Here is a 7,944-nt window from a genome sequence, read left to right as displayed (position 1 = left end):
GTCTTCACCTTCTAAATGCTTCATTTTGGAATGAAAGACCATCTCGACATCGATATGTCATCTAGAAATCTTTTATCATCTCGGATTTTATAAGGAACACTTTCATATACTAACACATGGAATAATGTATATTTTCAGTGTATCTAACTTTCAAATCTTTCTACATTGATGAGTAAATAATTTAATAGACAAATCAGAAAAATATTTAATTAAAAAAACACGACCATCATGACATTAATTGTTTAGCTTTTTATTGTATTTTAACAAGGTTATAAGGAATTGGCTCAAATAACAAACATTTTGAGCACAAGAGAGTAGTATCAAGTGTAACCTGATCTTAAAAAATATAACCTTCTATATATACATACAAAAATTAAATGTGTATACTAAACCAATCATATATTCACAGGTAGGGATACATACATGAATGTCTAAATAAATTTGTCTTACTAACATACACATTATTGAGCATATTAGCACAAACTATGAAGTACATACTAAATGTATTTAATAACCGACAACCTACTTCAATATCTACACCATTTTATGTAATTAAAAGGCCTTATTGAAAACTTCACTCTTCTGTAATACATGAACTTCCACTACTAGAAAAAGTGTAATCTAATATCACTAAATCTATAAATATAGTATAAAGGTTGGAACGTATTAGTAGTGTGGTGTATTAGATTACATTGCCTAATAGAATACGGCTATTTAACGGTACTCTATATGGATCCTTTCAAGCAGACAACCATCTAATACACCATACAATTTCAACATACAACCGTACTAGATCACTCATACAACCGGACTAGATGTCAAGATACTAAACCCATATTCCATTCCAGCAGCCATTCTTGATTGCATTCGGGCCCATTCTTGATTGCATTCCCACACAAACCTAATGTTCTTTGATTATAAATAAAGGGGACAACAGTCAAAACTAATATCAACAGACACATGGATATATCTTCTAGAGGTAAAATAAATTGAAATTCCATCTTTATTTTCCTTGTGAATCTCTTCTCTAGAATTGAGAACATATGGAGTCAAAACATTTAACTTTATAGAACCAACAAAATCCAATCTTATGGACAATGATGAGTGAAATAAGTGAATAATTGGAAAATTACTAACCTATATGAGAGCATGTTACCGACAGTTGGTGCATTTTCCATTCTCATATATTAGGTGATACACCTACCACCTTCAAAATTCCTACGCATATTCCTTGACAGTGAAAAGAAAACCAAGCCTCACCACCTAGGGGCACAAATGGAAAATTAGCATTTAGAAAAATGAATAACAAGAAGTAAATCATGAGTGCCAAAGTGCATAAAATACATTTTCCTTGCATTATCTTAGAAAAGGAAACAAAAAGCAATTTTACAACAAAATATTGAATGTTGTGTGATAATCTCCATGATATCTTTTAGGATCTTCTTTTACATCAGCATAAGGCGTTCACAGAAAGCTAAAGCAACCAATTTAAATATTGAATAAGGCATGTCAAATGTCCTTTTCTAAGGATCCAACATCAGATAATGATGATGTTGTATTTCTATTTCAAAACTTAATAAACTAAAGATATATGCATACTAACCTAACCTAAGTGGTTGAAGGCCCCATAAATTACACCAATAATAGTAGCATATCTAACATACCAAATTTCTGTGTCCATGAAATAGGCCTAAAGTGAAATTACATTACTTATGTTTAATTGGCCTCATACAGGCAAAATAAAAAGTAAATATTTTCAAGAACACTCAACATGGCAATTGATTCCCAGATAGTAATAACAACGCCAATATTGTAGGTCACTATAAAATGATCAAATAAATAAGTAATTAGATCTTAATCTAATAAGAATCACAATTAAACAAAGTTTGTATATAAGTTTTTAGATATTACTGTCAGGAAAGAACTCATGCAACTCTTAGCTGCTAACATGCATTTTCACATTATCAAATAATAAATAAACATTATATCCTTACTTGAAAAGAAAACAGATGTCCTCATGCATGCCTCTTCTAGCACAGTGTTTTGAATGTAAAAATTCACAAAATTCAAAATGAAACAAGAAGCATGTAACATCAATACAATCTACCAACACTTAATTGAACTAACCTGTGCCTACCACATTATAAGAGTGATTATATACCGATCGGAATGCTCCATATGTTTGAACAAATGTAATAAAAGTGTGTTTAGAAGCCTTTTCCCTATTTAATTATTGAACATGGTAGTATGTCCATAATAATCATAGCACTTAGAATGTTTTGAAGTACAAAACCCTAATTTCATTGAAGGTAAAACAAAAGCTTTGCTGAAACTTGATTACTTCACCAAAATTATGATCTTGGGGAAGAACAAAACCCTAATTTCATTGAAGGTAAAACAAAAGCATTAAACCCTAACATATGTCATCTATGAAATACATTATAGATTAAATCGTACTTGGTATCGGCTTTCTTCGTAGCACTGCTAGGTTTGACTCCGTTCATCGTTTGATCCTAAATGAAACAACCAAAAAACAAAATAGGTTAAAAATCAAGAAAAAATGGTTGTAAGTGACAAATATTAGAATCGACATTGAGGAAAAAGATGGATAATGAAATAAAAGCAAAGACGGAGTGACAATAAAATGACAACCCTATCTTTGATCCGATCTACCATACATCTGATTTGAATGTGTCACATAAGATCCTTTTCTAGCTACATATTCGATTATATTCCAATAATTTATCATACATCCTGACTTCCTGGCCTGAAATTCAAAAAATGTAAGCCGTTCTATTAGGGAGAAAGTGTTGGTGGTTTCTGTTTGGTCAAAAAGAGGGAGAAGGTGGTGCTCCGGTGGTCGTTGGGACAAGGGGAGATGGTGGTGAAGTGATCATCGATAGGAGAAGACATGTTGGTGCGACGGTCATCTGGAGTAGTAAAGGAGTGGTAGCTTGGAGAATGTTGTCATGAGATGAAAAGACGAGGACTCTATTCCTTTCGCCCATTTGATTACACCAAAAGAGGGATGATACGAAAAATAAAGTATTCGACAAACCTAATTAAATATGATTTATGACATCTGAACCATATAAATAAATGCTTAACTATAAACGTGCAACTCTTTCTAGTACGGGTTTTATTACATCTGTATTATATTATGGTATATTGTATTAACCTTTTTGCCAGTAGTGTTCCAAGTAACTATCTACTTCCTAAACCATAAACATATGTGAACTCGAGATTTTCCCACTTTGTAAGAAGTTAGCACAACTTGTAAAGTTACTTTATAAAAGGGAAAATGACTTATCAAGCTAATTAACTTTTCGGAATATTCACATCTGGGTAACTATCATTTTTTTGTACACATCTAGGTAACTCACTTGTTGGAAGTGTTTACATATGACCATTATGATTTGCTGTAGCAGGTTACATCCTAGATGTGAATACTTTTGACAAGTTCGTTACCTAGATGAGTACAAAAAAAATAGTTACCCAAATATAAAGAAAACGAAAAGTAAGAGTAAATTACACGATTGACCCATGTGGTTTGGAGGGATTTGTGTTTTTGGTCCCTAACTTATTTTTTTAACTCGGATGGTTCCTACTATTTATTTTTGTTGTGCGTTTGGTCCCAGTCTTAGCTAAAAAGACTATTGTGCCCTTATTAATTTATTTTTTAATTAATTTTCTTATTTATGTATTTATTTTTTATATATTTAAAAAAATTAACAGAACCCACTTATTTGTATCTCCTCGGATGATCCCTACTGTTTGTTTTTAAATTAATTTATTATTTTAACTCGGATGATTCGTACTGTTTAGTTTTTATGCGTTTTGTCTCTGTCTTACCTAAAAAGACTATTGTTCCCTTATTAATTAATTTTTTTAATTAATTTTCTTATTTATGTATTTATTCTTTATATATTTAAAAAAATTAATAGACCCTATATATTTGTATCTCCGCACCATCACATCTCTCATCCTCCTCAACTTCTATTTATTTTCCATCTTTAGTGATATCGACGTCTTCACCATCCCTTCTTTTTTCGGTCCTTCAACTTCGTCGAATTAACAACACAACCCAGTGAACCCATTAAAGATGAAGAGACAGTGGGTTATGGTGTTGGTTTTATTGAGTTGAAGGACCAAATTAAAAAAAGAAGCATGGTAAAGACGTCGATGTCACTAAAGATGGAACATAAATAGAAATTGAGGAGGATGAGAGATAGGATGATGAACAGTGAGACCCAAATTAAAATCTTCAAATGTGGTTTCAGGTTTATGGTGAGGAGATACGAATATGTGGGGTCTATTAATTTTTTTAAATATATAAAAAGTAATTACATAAATAAGAAAATTAATTAAAAAATAAATTAATAACGGCACAATAGTCTTTTTAAGTAAGACATTGACGAAACGCGTAACAAAAATCAATAGTAGGGAACATCCGAGTTAAAAAGTTAAGTTAGCAACCAAAAACACAAACCCCCTAACCACAGGGACCATTCGTGTAATTTACTTTTACTTTTCGTTTTGTTCATATTTAGGTAACTACATTTTTTGTACATATCTAGGTAACGAACTTGTTGAAAGTGTTTGTGACAACCCTATATTTTCCAAAAGCGATGTAACACTCAAAAGTCAAATACAACGAAAACTATTTGGAATCAACGAAATTAACCTCAAAAATAAAGTGTTCAAATATCTAAATTGGGATGCATCAAATGTTAGATATCGTGCCATAGTTTCCAAAAACATAAAGAACATTCGAAAACGGGTTATATTGAAGAAATTATAACCACTCGAATATTTACGGCACACCGTTAAAACATTATTTAACGTCAAAAGTGAAATTACAATAAAATGCATTTTAGCCTTAAGTATCTAAACAAAAGTTGTAGAGTTCGTTAAACTGTAAACGCACATAAAAAGATCGCCCAAATTGGACCTCGTTTGAAGAAGTTACGAATTTTCTAAGTTTCGTTACAGTAGTAGAGGGCTAAAAACTCGAATTGAAGATCGGGAGTTATTTAGCTATCGCAACCTAAACGAAAGTTGAAGGTCTCCACAATAGGAGTAAAATGATCAAAAGACAAACGAAAACCGATGTCGAATAAAGAAGCTATGAATTTTTAACGGACTTTTGCTGTCCTCGCCTATTAAAAACATATCATTAAAAATAAAGTCAAAACAAGCCGACGGGGTCTAAATGAAAGTTGTAGAGCATAATCTCTCCTACGCATGGATATAAAGAACGCAAAAAACAGAACATGTACGCGAAAGTTACGGAATTTAGAAGACAGAAGCCAGGATTACGCCCAACGTAATGTAGGAGTACGCCCAGCGTACTCAGGTGCAGGGTCGAGTCCCATCGGCTGCAGCTCTACTCCTAGCTAGACTCGAGTCGTAATCCATGACACAAAGTTACGCCCAGCGTAACTGAAGTCCGCCTAACGTAACGCGTACGCCCAACGTACTCGCCTTTCCAGCACTATAAATAGAAGGCATGAGCTACGGGTTTTGGCACACCTTCTCAAACTCCCACTTACTTCCACATACTTTCAAGCACCAGAACCTGTCCCGACGCCCTCGGTTTCCGCACCCAAGCCCCCGACGAAGATTCTACGCTACCGAGATCCCCGAAGAGCTCGAAGACGCAGCTTTCCGCGGTTGAAGTTATGCTCGACTCTAGCCCCACCCTCTTCAAACCAAACAAGTGAGTTCATACCCCTACCTTTCAAGTATTTACATGTTTTAGGGGGAAAATACAAGTACAATGCAAGTAAAAGTATCGTTTTATAAACATAAATGTAACATCTATCTTATTGATTATCGATACCAACATCTTACTTTACGTGTAAAGGGCTAGTATATCATCAAGTTATTTTCACCAAATCGAACATACTTTCTGAAAAACTATAATGGGTATAGTTAGCAAGTTATTCATACATTCTTACGTATACATCTTGAAAAACGAAATACTTTCAACAAAAATGAAGTAAAGTCTTTCTTATCGTAAATCTATTTATACTAAGCGATGTGAGATATTCAAACTTCAACGTACTCTTATGTATGCATTTCAAGTCCTATATTATATACCATAATCTCTTTGAGGGAGAGCGTGATACTGGTGTATAGATCTATACAGGATTGACAACCCCGCACCTAAACTGTTAGCTACAGTTAGACCGGCAGGTCTGGGGTGACAAATGTCATAACACTACAACACCTGAAGAATGTTGTTACAGGCAGTCTATGTCAATGGTATGGTTATAAGACTCACACGAAAGTATAAAAACAAGTTTGATTTACGAGATTCATATATGCATTCAGTTTCTACATTATTTTGAGCACAAAGTTTATCTTTATCATTAAAGTACGAAAAATACTAATGCACTCCAACTTAGAGAACTTTCCAAACTATTTATAGAAAATATTGGATTTTCTTAAAACCTCGTTCATCGATTTTCTACCAAAAGGAAACACTTTTCAATACAAAACTCTTATGAACTCACCAACTTAATTGTTGACACTTTTTCGAAACCACTTGTATTTCTCAGGATATCAGTAATACAGGTAACCACCAGCTTTTGAAGAAGGAACGCTAAGGACATTTATTATTAAACATTTACATCATCATATTGTAATATTCTTTTGCAAATATGTATAACGCAACAATATACGTTTTTTATTATATATATGATGGTTGTGTTACTTTCTTTACAATATTCAATTGTTGTGATACTACGTGAAGTCATCCACCCCCAAATGTTTCCGCCATTCTGGTTTGGGGGTGTGACAGATGTTGGATTAATGTCTAAGTCCATAACTATATTTGGTATGTACTTGACCCGACCCGGCATGGTCCATTTGGGTTGCACTTCACCGACACAATTTATATGGATAGCCTTTTGAGAATAGTATATTTATGATTTATATTAATATATTATAAGTTCTAATATATTAATATATAATCATATTATTTAATTAGTATTGATCAAGACTTAATTCAGAATTAATTAAGTGATCAAAATGAACTAATTAAATATGGACTCTTAGATATATATGTGTAGTGGGCCAAGCTCATTTAGGTTGGGCTAAGTCTTCATGGATAGTCCATGGAGCTTTAACCCATGGATCCTAGGAAATGAAAGGTCATGGGTATTAGGGTTTAACCCTAATCCTCCACACTATATAAAGATGTCCTTTGTTGGTGAAATGGGCACTAGTGTGGGTACACTAAGAAGGCTAGCCAATTTCACTAGAGAGAACCAAGTACCCATATTCTCTAAAGTCTTCCAAGGTGTTTTGGTGATTTTTGATTCCATTTGAGGCTTCCACACTATTGGGGCTAAGCTCTTAAAGCTTAAAGACATCAAGCTACACCAAAAGGTATGTCATCTAACTAGTCATTGTAGTATAGTTACCTCATAGTATGCTAGTTAGGATTAAAGCCTTGGAAAGTTCTTATTTACATGTATAATAGAGAAAACATAGATCCAAGGTTTATAGGGTTGCATGTACACCATAGGAGTGTTAGAATACTCAAAACCCAACAGTGGTATCAGAGCCAGGTTGTTTTCTGTTATATTGATGCAAATGTTTTATTTTCAAAGTTGAAAAAAAAGAGAAAAAAACATGACGTTTGTCAAATTTTAAGATAATTACCTTTTTTTTGTAAAAAACTAATTATTTGTAAAATTTGAATCATATGCTATATGAGTTGAATTAGGTTAAATTTAGTAAAGGATAAAATGATACGATTTTTTTATTAGTTTTAAAAGTTTGATCTAAAGAGTTCTTTGAAACCTCCACAAGTTATGGATATGAAAAGGTTTAAAAAAAATGATTCAAAGTTTTTATGGAGTTAAAAAATTTGGTGTTAATGTTTTAAAGAATTCCATAACTTATTCTTAAGTTATGGAACATTACAAGTTTCAT

At 32.9% G+C, this 7,944-nt stretch overlaps 1 long non-coding RNA gene across 2 annotated transcripts; it reads right to left on the bottom strand.

Moving 5' to 3' along the window:
* Positions 1–317: 317 nt before the first annotated feature.
* Positions 318–3,020, bottom strand: LOC122197057 (uncharacterized). Of its 2 annotated transcripts, none has more exons than XR_006189841.2 (4): positions 2,653–3,020; positions 2,458–2,513; positions 1,138–1,263; positions 318–909 (listed from the first exon to the last, which is right to left on the bottom strand). It is a non-coding gene; the product is annotated as an uncharacterized LOC122197057 (long non-coding RNA). The 2 variants fall into 2 exon arrangements; XR_006189842.2 differs by having other exon boundaries at positions 2,679–3,020.
* Positions 3,021–7,944: the final 4,924 nt, after the last annotated feature.

This window comes from Lactuca sativa, chromosome 3 (genome assembly GCF_002870075.4).
Source record: "Lactuca sativa cultivar Salinas chromosome 3, Lsat_Salinas_v11, whole genome shotgun sequence".
Lineage (NCBI taxonomy): Eukaryota > Viridiplantae > Streptophyta > Magnoliopsida > Asterales > Asteraceae > Lactuca > Lactuca sativa.
This window is presented reverse-complemented; position numbering and strand designations above follow the sequence as displayed.